The sequence below is a fragment of the Lepidothrix coronata genome, unplaced genomic scaffold (assembly GCF_001604755.1).
Source record: "Lepidothrix coronata isolate B3197 unplaced genomic scaffold, Lepidothrix_coronata-1.0 Scaffold26, whole genome shotgun sequence".
Taxonomy (NCBI): domain Eukaryota; kingdom Metazoa; phylum Chordata; class Aves; order Passeriformes; family Pipridae; genus Lepidothrix; species Lepidothrix coronata.
In genome coordinates this window covers 1,155,344-1,167,674 of record NW_016690206.1, presented here as the reverse complement: position 1 = coordinate 1,167,674, position 12,331 = coordinate 1,155,344, and the positions used below count along the sequence as shown (strand labels likewise).

The 12,331-nt window shown below is 38.1% G+C and overlaps 1 protein-coding gene across 8 annotated transcripts in view; it reads left to right on the top strand.

The window, feature by feature from the left end:
• CDH18 (cadherin 18) overlaps positions 1-12,331 on the top strand; it is a 486,743-nt gene that overhangs the window by 252,300 nt on the left and 222,112 nt on the right. For 2 of the 8 annotated variants that reach the window (XM_017809413.1, XM_017809408.1), the window contains exon 1: positions 714-835. The exons of the other annotated variants lie outside the window; for them this stretch is intronic. The gene's annotated coding sequence lies outside the window, so the exon portion shown is untranslated. Of the gene's footprint in view, positions 1-713; positions 836-12,331 lie in introns of those variants that run through there. 8 annotated transcript variants of the gene reach the window in all.

The following is a 12,331-nucleotide window of genomic DNA, read 5'->3' as shown; positions in this document are numbered from 1 at the left end:
GCTTGCCAGTGTGGCACCTCCTGTGCCCCATCAGGATTGGAAGGAGGCATTAAAGGGCACCATTCAAGCTGAATCTTACAGCCACCGCCGGGCCATGTGGACAGCTGATGAACGAGCCGGCAGTGGAATGTTTAGCAGGCTGTGACGACTTTGCACAGAAATAGGAAAATTTATCGCCAGCTTGCCACAGCAGTGCCGTACTGCCCGCTTTCGGTGGTTCGCCCCTTCCCTGCACTACCGCCCGCTCAGCAGCGCAGCCCACCCGGCCCCCGGCCCCCCTTCCCAGCACCGAATTTAGGGGCTCGCTGTCACCAAGCCGGAGCCGTCCTTCTTCTGCAGCTCGAGCACGAAAGGGGGGGTTTCGCAGCCGCGGCGCAGTTGCCGGACAAAGATGTTCCTGTGCCCGAACACAGCGGTTATATCGGTATGGGAGGATAGATGGGAGGACGAATGGACGGACGGCTGGCTGGATGGATGTACCGCGCATCTGTCCGAGTGACGGGGCTGGCCGGGATCTGCCATTACGCGCAGGAGGCTGCGTGCGGCCCCGAAGTACTGGAGAAGGGGAAAACAGGGCGGGGAGAGGAGAAGGACGGGGGCGGGCGGGGAGGCGAGGCGGGCGGGCGCGGAGCGGGGCGGGGGCGGGCGGCGCGGCCAATCGCCCGGGCTGCCGGCGCTGCAGGATCCGCGGCGCGGGGCTGGGGGCTCCGAGGGACGCGAAGCCGGGTGCCTCTCTGAGGACGGCGAGCAGCTGTGCCGCTAGCACTGCGAAAAGTCCCCATTTGCTTCTTATAAATTAGTGTGCCTTGTCACCAGTTAGGGCAAGTCAGCCAAGGTAAGGCTTAAATAAAATGACACTTTAATATGTGGCAACATGGATATTTCTGAACAGCGGTACTGCTAACACAGCCTTTTAAGCAGCGCAAAATATTTCGTGCAATAATGCTATCATAGCGGGTCCACAACCTGTAATTTGTCTGTGTTAAAGTTACCGCTGGTACGTAAGCCTTACCCTTGTGATGCTGTAGAAATGCGTTTGCTTATCCGAAGCAGTTGCAAAGGGACCTGCAAAATACAGGCATAGAAAGGTAGCGGCGCTCTGTATATGTGTTGTGTGTGACCGTGTTTGCAATACCTACAGTTCTGCTCCTTAACTTATGGGGATAATGTGCAGATGCATTTTAATGGTGACAGAAGGCAGATTCTTTAGCTCAACTCACATATGTGAGCATTTCTATACAATAAAAAAGCATGCCATGTTGAACTGTGTGTGAAGAACATTAACCTTGATATTTGAATAGCAGTTTCAGGTTGTTTTTTGTTGTTTTTATTTATTTATTTATTTATTTATTTATTTATTTTATTTCTATTTTTCCATGCTTGTAGTGTTATGTGATAACTGAAGGTTGAAATTGCAGCAAAAGACCTCCTGCAAATATCCAACTTCACTTTTTGTAAGGGGCACTGTAAATAATGCACAGCCAGAAATAAATCCTCTCTTAATCTCCCCCTAGCCCACCCCAACAATACCTTTCTTAATGAACAAATACTATGTACCTTTAGTTCATACTACATTTTGACCAACTGAACTGTCAGTCGTCTAGAACTGAGTGTTTTGGCAAGCAAAGAGTTCCTCTGGATGACTTCACTAACGTGTATCTTTGAAAACAACATAGTGCTGAACCTGTGTGTGTGTTTGTGTGTGTGTCAGTGCGTGCCTGTGAGAGTCGGTTTTGTGCACATGAGTGACAAGATACAAGAAGGACAAGGTACAGAAACCAATGAAACGTGGTAGATGTAGATGCCTGCATGCATTTCTCTGAGTGAATCTCAGTAAAGCAGCATGAACATTTCTTATATTTCAATGTAGTTCATCGTTCAGGTTAGGGTTTGGGGTAAATTCAATTTCATGTGCATCAATGCCCCATTAGTTTTTCATAATCAAAAGAAATACAATGGAAAACACAAGTAAAATTATCAGTTAGCACAGGTGATAAAACTACTGCCTCTATTCAAGGTACAGAATTTATTTTTCATTCCAAGACACTAAGCATAACTCCTACATTTCCAAATCTTCACTTCTGTACTGCAGTCAACCATACACAGTTGTGTGAAAACACTGAAGTCTTCCTTCTGCATTAATTATCCTTCTACTGAATGATAGTAACTGTTTGTCTTTGGGAAAAATATAAAATTAATTTAAAAGTTTGGCATATATTTGACATTTTGCCTAACTGTAAAGGTAAGAAGACTGATTTAGAGAAATAACTGAAAGCCTTCCCTAACCTGCTCCACTGCCTTTGACAGAACATTTTATTTCAGATACTTCTGAAGAAGACATAGGATGGTGTAGTTACCTAATGCAAATTAAGGTGTGGCTCTTTTTTTTTTTAATAAAAACAATCAAAGAGGAAAAAAATAATCCGACAAACAAATCCATTCACTGTTACTTGCTTTTTCTAAAAAATGACAGGAGAAATAGTGTGTCAGACATCACTTTCCTTTAAATAGGAGCAAATCTGATGCCCAAGCATGGCTTAGGGGGCACTGTGTTGCTGGCTGAACAATTTACAGATGAGATTGAAAACCAGATTCCTTCCATTTACAGCTGCTGAGGATCCTATAAGACTTCTCTTGGACAGGATCGTTGACTCTGCTATTAGGACAAAATACCAGCTGATGTTGTTGTACTTTGTCCAGTTTAATTCCTGAAGTAACTTAATTTGAGAGCACTGTTCTTTATTACCCACATTAAAAGTGTTGTTTAGTGCTTTTGTCCTGCAATGCAGACACTGTAACTCAACCACTTTGTTGGGTCATGCTATGCTAATTCATGGTGATAGTTCTGGTGAACATATGCAAAGTTATAAAACAACTGGGGATAAATGTCTCCAGCATCCAAAATTAGTGTACCAGAGTGCATGTGTGCATGCTAGAGAAGCACAGTTGTTACTGCACCACTACTGACATTCCTGTGACATTTCAACCTTTATCTCAGACTGATAAATAAAACTTGAAAGGTATGAAAAATTCTGTTAACAAGAGTTCCTGCTCCTGGTTAAGAACTACATTTCTGCTAATACAGTTAGTACTAAGAATTATCAGTTTTATCAGATTGAATAAAACCAGCTAAATACCGGTGAGTCATCTGTGCCATGCAGATGAACATGAGCTCCTGTTTGGACAGATAACAGCTAGTTAGCCGTGGCAGACCTGGCCTGTAAAAGGACCTAAGCTAAATAAGCCATCATGACACCATGGGCCACAGTTGGCTGATAGGCAATGCAAAATGAAGGTGGCAACTGACACAGCAGGAAGGGGAGGAAATGCATAGCCAAAACCACCTACCAATATAAAATGATTGTATTAATAGAAGAGACTCTATTAATCTTCTCCTAGAGGAAGGATATAGATATGCAAAGGCCACAAGAGGAAGCCATATAAAAACCCCAACATTGCCTACAAAGTTTATGTATAATCTAACATGTATATCTCGCTAGCATTAATTATAGTGGAAAACTTATTTTCCTTGGTCAACAGTGTTGTAATTTAAAAAGTGTGTATATAGGCAGTGATAAATCAGGGTGAAGTGTTTCAATTTAACCATATACTTGATGGGCAGTCTTAGACAAGTCCCTGAAGTGCTCTGTAACTTCATGTATGACATGAACATTGCATGACAAATATAGAATGAATATTACATGATACTGTTTTAAGGAAATGCTGCAGAACCTAATACTGAAGTGTTAGTGTCTCCATTACTCTATTACTTGGTTTTGATTGATACAAAATTTTTCTATGCATTTCCAGCAAACAAAGCTCCATGGAATTTGAAATTTCAAAGAATGGAAGCAGAATTTTTAAGAAGCTCCTGAATTGGGAGCAAAAAACCCCATATATCCTATAAGGAAGAGCAAAGACTGGCAGAATGAGATTTTTTATCCTCCAAAACCAGCTTTTATCAGACAAACTGTCAATACTGAGGTGCTTTAAATAATGTACCATTACCTTTTTTTGGACTGGTTTTAATACGCATACAGAGAATCAACAGATACTTAGAAGAAACCAGTTTGGTATTTGAAATCAATGAATAAGACTAATCTCCTATTTGAGGAATGTTTTTTTGGGGGGAATGAGTTGTTTTTTCAAGTTTGTTTTTTATGTTTGTTTGTTTGTTTTAAATCATGTCTCTGTTCATTGAACCCAACCAGAAGAACACAGTGGTGTAGCTCTATAAGTCACTGATAAGCAACTCGTTAATGTTTGCACATCTGAAGTTCTCATATAATGAAAATACATTAAGCAGATGTTTGAGGCCTTTAAGAAACATGATTTTGCTTGATAGCAACTGTCATTTATATTTTTGTGGAATTAGTTCAAACCTCAGCAGAGTTAAGGCTGGGTTTGTTATCATAGAAAAGACAAAGCATTATTTTACAATTATAAACTTTACTGCCCAGTCCTTATGAATTCCTTTAAGCAGATGTTCTTGTAAAGGGGTGTGTATTTAGGTCACAGACATATTTTTCCATTTTCACCTTACTTAGGTTTCAATATAATTTATCAAGTGCTTACATAGACAAATTTTAAAGGCTGTTTGTGAAGTGTGGTGTAAAAATACCCAAGCTAACTAGGGTACTAGATGCATTTCTACCATAAGACTGTAGCTATCTGTGAGATTTTTTTTGGTCTTTGTGATACTTCACAGACTGTAATATTGAACCCTCAGATTACTTTACAAGAGGGATCAGTTGCATTGTCTTGACTTAGCAGATGGGCAGAGTGAGGCGGTAAGTCTATCAGGCTTTTCCTTAAGACAGTCTGTTGGATGTGGAAGTGGGGACTGCAGTGTCCTCATTCAGGTCCTCTGTCAGATGAGGACAGTGGACCAGACATTGCAAATCAAACATCTTCAGGTTTTTCTTGCACTTGGAGGGTCTTGCACTTCGATTATTTTGCACCATTCTTTGGAGAAATCCACCTCTCCCTGTTACTGATATTGAAGTACATGCTTAAGTGTATGTGGCCTAAACACTGCTTGTCATGTGGGCACTATGCCTGTTGAAAATAAGCAACTCTGTATTTGGTTGACTCCCAGTTTTGGTATTTCCAGGTATGTCATAGAACCATAGTACAGTTTGGGTCGAAAAGGACCCATGTAATCCAATTCCTCCCCTGCCCTGCCACAGACATAGCCATCTTTCACCAGACCAGGTTGCTCAACGCCTTGAGCCTTGAACACTGCCAGGGACAGGACATCCACAATTTCTCTGAACAGCCTGTTTCAGTGTCTCCGTCATGCACTGTAATGTTTCATAATTTTTTGCCATTGAGCCCTTACAGCCACAGTTATGGATGTATATATGGTTACACATGCACACATATATTCTTTGAGAAGGCACAAAGAAATTAATGTCAACTTTAAAAAAAAAGATACAATGCTTGGGACTGTTAAAAGCATGTAAAAATTATTGGTCACATTGTGTGGCATTAAACCGAGTTATTCTTTGACTCAAGTCTGTTTATGTTCACAGATGGGAATGTGCATTTCCATAACTATATTAAATTATTTATTTGAACTCCATGATTAGTCAGCTTTACCAAATGAGTGATATACTGTTATACAAAAGTTATAAATTTGGATTTGAATTCTGTTTATTTCACATCTCACTCTTGTTGGGTGCTAGAAAAGCTGTGAATGAAAATCTTTTTGTTCAAGAGTCTATGAAGTGTCTTTCATTTTCAATAATTATACCTTGTCCAGGAGAAATACTCTTGTTCTGTCTTTTACTTGTTAACAACATTTCTGTATTGTTTAGAATGAGGCTTAAGTTGACACTTCAAATTGGAGCAGGGTGAAATTTCTCAGGCTTGTATTTGGTTGAACTTTCAGTCATGTTCTGTTGTTGATGGTATGAAAATTGATTGAATAAATAAAAAAATAGCAATATGGAGACAATCTCTATAGTTGTAGGGCAAGCATTTGAGATATTCAGAGCCAGGTTTGAGACTCTGTCTCAGTGAATCCTGTGCTATTTGTAAAGTATAAGTGCTGCTTCAGTAGAGAACTTCCAATAATTAGTAAAAATTTAATAGTTTAGCGATGGTAGCAGGACAACAGTGTTTTTATTAATTTTTAGGGTGTTGAAGTGCATATGCATGTGTTTGTGCATATTTGAAGGAAAAATAGTTGATAAAAGGGAGGTAGCTCCTTTAGTTTGTTCAATAGTGAGAAAGATTTCATTTGACTGTTAGAAGGTATTTTTAACACTGATGTATTGTATTAGCACCTGGGAACTGCTGACTCTTCTAAGTGTAAAACCTTGGCTTTCAGGAGAGGTGAAATAAAACTGGGGCATATGAGCAGCACTGTAGCATGGCAGCTATTAACTGCTCATGTAACTGCCAATATTTAAAAATAAAAAGGAAACTAATTTATGCCAGGATTACAGTCCTCAATCACTATTTCTTTTATGTTTTACATTTGGTCTTTCAATAAATAATAAGCCTTCTTACTGGAGTAATAAAAAAAAAGAAGAAAGCTACACATCATTTATTACATGCAATTTCCACACACTTTCCTGATGAAGAACATTTCTAATATATTTGCTGTTCATTAAAGCATGAATTCTTGCATTCATATTAGGGAATTTGAGCTCAGAGTTATTATCTTGCTTATTCAGCCTAGAGATATCTTAAATATTTTTGTATTTGCATGGGAGAAGGTATAAAATGATCAGTTCATTTAGCATTGTATGTTAAGTTTGGTTTTTTTTGGTTTGTTGTTTTTTTTTTTAAGTTATGAACCATATAAGGCTTCTTTTAGAAAACTGGTGAAGAAGTGTAACATTCATTCTTATTAATTTTCAGTGAATGTAAAACTAACACTTTGAAATCCGATGTAGCTTTGTACTAGAAAACCTTCTAAGTGTTTCTGGAAAATGACAAGGCAATCAGCAAGCTAACATGTTTTCAAGTGGTGCTCTACATTTCTATCTGGTTGAGCTTCTTTCAGTGTCAGGTAAAGACTGCTGGAGTATTCACAGCAACAGTTGATTCATATGGGGTCTAGTGTTTCCTAAACTGGATTTGTTTGTTATTCTGTGTATTCTCAGGACAGCTATCCTAGGCATGAAGTTCACAGCACATTAACACAGTGAGTACACCAAAGTTGTCTCATGCAGCAGCATGGTGAGAAGGTAGTTACTGCTCCTGGAGCAGATGATGTGACCTGCTGCCACAAGTCCCTTCAAGCAGCAGGTACCTCATCCTAGGTGTTGACTAGATGTGTTATCAGCATGCAGACTACACATGGCTTTTATATAGGGACTGGGTCCCCAGTGCTGGTGGAGTTCTGTGGTTCAGTTCTAAGCTTGCCTTGGGACATAAGTGCACTGGCCTGATGGTACATGTCACTTTTGTGCTATAAATTGGACACTAGGTTTAGAGGGCTTAGGGGGAGTGATCTTAATACATGAATATTGTCTTGTAGGAGGCCTTTGTGTTTCTCAGATCCCACTCAAACAAATGCATCATTCTAATACCAACCATGTTTCATACTATCAGGGAAAAACGTAATGTCGGAGACCTTGATTTGTTAAGAAGGAGGTAGTACACGGATATGTGTTACTAGAGAATCAAGCCTCAGAGAGCATAGCGGACCCTATGTGGAACATATGCAAGATTATTCAGCCAAAAAGTCACCACTTTTCTGTAGGACTTGGGTTTTTTTTCTTGACTTATTTTTCTGCTGGATTAGAGTGCTATGTTATTTTATATGAAGTTTTGGCAATTTCCAGATCTAACACAGTGAAAATTGGGAGAGCAACAGGCTGGATGTGAGGAAAGAAAAATAGCGCACCGTTATTTTGATAATCTTTCTTTAGCAAGGAGGCAGATGAATAGAAAAGATGACCAGATGGATGTTCCTTTGTACAGACATTTGAAAAGTAGTCTCCTAGGTGGAAACCTATTTAGGAGGTTTATAAATACTTCCTGGATGTAAATATAAGGAGAGCCATCAGGAAGAATGTTGTTGACTATGTAGCCTTACATTGTGACTTGAAGGCCAAGGAACTTGAGCTCTTTCAGACTATATAGGTCAGATGATGACTGATTTCCTAAAGCTATTAATGGCTACTGTGCTACAGAAGTCAGTTTTACCTATGTTGTTACATTGTGGTAGTGTGTTTGATCAAATATACTATGTCATGTCAACATGCCTATAAGTTTCTTAATTCTGAACCAAGACAGGAGAAGCCCTCATTTATGTTTGTTTGGAAAAATTTGTCTGTTTGTTTGCTTGTTTTTAAGAAAAAAAGGTATTACGTTCTTGGAATGCAATGGATTTACTCCACAGGACCACTGTGTGTTAATTTTGATTATTATATTATAATGAGCACTTGTTTTATTCATTGTGGAGCTTAGGATATCTTAATGAGTGTTGTGACTCCCCTGAAGAGCAAAACTAAAGAATGTCCCCAGGCACGTGGCTTATTTAAATGAATGAGTTACACATATTGAGACCTGTGTGCACATACTTATTCGCAACAAATAGCTGAAATTTTACCTTAAAAACAGGGCATTATTTTTCTTAACTTTACAGAAATCCCAAAACATGAATGCTTCTATACCTAGCATTCATATTTCATACAAGGTGAAATATGAGTGGTTTCACTAAAACACTTTTGTATTAAAGGACAACTTGTAAATTTTTTGTTCAGGACTGACATGTATTCATTAAAATTATAGCTCACAAGTTAGTTTGATTTGGTACTTGACCCCACTCTAAATCTACCCTTTTTAGATACAAGTTTATGTTTTTTGAAAAATATTAATTAATATTTAAATAGGGCTATGGCATCTGTAAACTTAATAGAGGAACTTTAAAATAGAAATTTTTTTTTGTCTTCTGAAGATTGGCCACATTCTGGCATCACTGTATTCAGGAAAATGAGAACAGGAAACTGAATGTTATACAAATTGACTAGCAGACAAGGTCTTAAGCCTGTCAGTCTATCTCGTCAGTCTTTGTAGGTTGCTGGAAATCTTGCTGTGACACCAAAGCTTTTGATGATGACATTTCTGTAACATCCACATATGGTGTTAGCCTAAAGGGAAACACTTTGCTCTTCTCTATTATCTCTTGATGCTGCCACAAAAGCCAGCTTTAAAATGAGGCAGTGGGTTTGAAAAATACTGTTTTATTAACATTAAGACTTAAAATTATTAACTAATTTTCTGAATTGGCAAAGTTGTTTGTCCTTTACAAAACCTGAAGGCCATCTTCATTTTATTATTCAAAAAATTGCAGTATTAGTACATTCAAACGGATAGACAATTCTTTAATCAAACTATTCTTTTATTTTCTGTACTCTTCCTCTACTGTGTCGTTTTTATTTGAACATCTTTTACCATCCACAGAGAATTGCAAAAAGGAATTTACTGAATTTATGAGTACACAGCAATTATTTATTTGCTGATAGAAACAGTAGATAGGTAAGGCTCATCTACTCCCAGGCAGAATGTTATACTGCCTGCTAACTCAGATGTGATTTCCTGCTGAGTTGCTGAACACCAGACAGTTACCAGTCAGGTAGGCAAGTGTGAACCTCCATTGCTTCTAAGGACAGGGCACTTGTTATTCTTGATGAGTTTTTTGTCTTCCCAACTCTCCACTTTTCCGTTTATGTCTTTATACCTTTTTATGACTTTTTTCATTACTTTTTAATTATTGCCCACTCTGTATTTTCACTTCTGCCTTTATTTAGCTACATTAAAGCTCCAAGTTCTTTGCTCCATTTTGGTACAGTGTTCAATATACCTGGCATCAGAGAAAATTTGGAAAAAAGATGACTTTGAATAATTGCAGAAACAAAGAATTTAAAATAGATATTTTAAACCAAATTTGGCCCCATTCCTGCTACAACTGTGAACTTACATTGTCTGCAGGAAATGTTATATATACTGCACATAACAACTGGCCTTTTAAGCTCCTGTCTCTCCATGTATCTCATGCCAATGAAAGGAACTGTTGTATACCTGATGTGCAATTCTGCTGAGTAATTTTAGCAGTTGGTTTAAAAGACCAGAAGGGAAGGGAGAAAGGACATGAAGTAAAGAATTAAATAAAGAAGTAAAAGTATGTCATTTAAGAAAAAGATTGAAACCTTTTTTTTTTTTTTCATATGATAAAAGAAAAGAAGGGCATGACTAAATGTGTGGCTTGCTCCTCTTGAAGTATTGTTCCCGATTATTGTAGGAAAGGTGTCAATTAGAGTCAGCTCCTTTATGCCTTCTTATCTTCTGCTTTTCACAAGAAGATGTAGTTCGTTTTACAGGTTACTACACAATGAAGTTGATTTTTTTCCCCCTTAAGAAGCTATTTATGCAGTATATATCTCACTCCCAAAGAGGATTACAGGCTTAGACCAAATAATCAGGGTTTGTAAATACTTTTTATGATATTATAAGCAATATACTAGATACTGAAAATTATACATATCTTCTGCTTAATTTTCACATACGTATTTGCATACTGAGTTAGATTTCAACCTTGAAATATATGAGACCCAATAGCCTCAGCTTTTATTGATGCTTCTACTCAACAACACAGAAAAAACTTCTGCAATGGAGATGGCTTCTGTTGGCATTAACCTTCCCATCATACTGATCGAGGAGCTTCTGCGCAGCTGCCACCATTATTCTAGCCTGAATAAAGTGCACTGAAAATTTGTCTTCAGGAAGCAGGTCTTCGCAACAAGGTTGACATGAGGACTTATTGAAAAAGTCGTCTTTAGATGTATGCATCTCATTTTTGGATGAAGGATACCACTCTTGTACCATCTGCAACAGCTGTAACAGTTGTACTGGAATAATCTTTACAGATATAGGAAACTGTTCATCCAATTGCTAGCATCTGCCTATTCTATGATAAGGAGTTTTCTTCTTGCTATGAGGACTAAATAAATTCTGCATGTCAAATCTTTGCATAAATTAAGGGAAAGAACTCTACCAACCAGACTAACTTTTCAACATTTTAAATATACTAAGTTGAAAAACATGAATCTTTCTTATAGCATAGCCCAGTTGAAAGTTATCAATTTAGTGTTGGGGGTTTTTTGGGTGTTTTGGGGTTTGTTTGTTTGCTTGTTTTTTTTTTATTTTTAGTTTATCTTAAAATGAAGGTTTTTTATAAGTGTTATGTGTTCCCATGCAGATATTTCCTTTGTCTTTGACTCTGTTCCTTATTGCATAAACAAATCCTTTCATTTTTATTTGGTTACTCTGCAAGTTGTAAATAACTATGACAAATGCACCATCTCTGTGTGTGAAATCTCAAAAATATTGTTATTGAGTAGATTCCCAAAGGCCTTGTGAGACTAGTATCTTAACATTTATTCAGTCTGATCCTCTACAGTTTGCACTTTTTCAGTTCAAAAGACCACATAATTCTCTACTGCCTAAAGGCATGAGAGATTGGTTTTTCTCACAAGCAAAATGAACAGGTATTTTCAGCTCCCTTCATTTTGTTTAAAGTTTGTCTTTGAAAACTTAGGATGATGAATTTGAGATTTCCTTTTAGGCACATGCTTATTTCTTTCCATTACTTATATTTTAAGGTTATACCTCTCACTCCTCATTGTTCAAGTGCAGTAGAGGTTTATTGAACTCTTTTTTGTCAGGTAGTACAGACAGACCACAGTACTACTTTTCCTTTTGAAGACCTTTTTATACCTGACATGTCTTGTAGTAACTTTGATGTTGCCTAATTGGAATCTTGGAAGTGAAAAAATAAATAACTGAATGAAGAGATGAGCGGCAGGCCTAAGGTTGTACAGAATCTTATTTTGCTTTCAATCATTCTTCTGTTCCTGTGCCTTACAGTCAGGTAACCCTCTAATACTATTCCTTTATTTATGTCTATCACCCATTCCTGAATTTGAGTCTCTCAATTATCTGTCTCCCAGACTTTGAACTCAGAAGTGCCTGAACTTGCATTTGTCTTCATGGTCCCTCTGAATCCTGATCCAATCTTTTAACTAGCCTTCTTTTTAATGTCTTACCCTTCTTGAACCGTTATTTTTCATCCTGTCTGATCTACTTGTCTCACCTAGTTTAGGCTTAAGTTTCTCAGGACAGGACTATCTGTCTTAAAACTGTACAAATACCCTTCACACAGATAGTTCTGCAGAAGTCCTGCAGAACTGATTTGGCATTACCCAGCACAGCGCTGCAGACCAGCTGCCAATAGTCACACAGAAAAGGACATGGGAATCTAGTGGGCAGTGACTTACTGGTGAAGCAGCCATGTGTCCTTACAGCAAGGGAG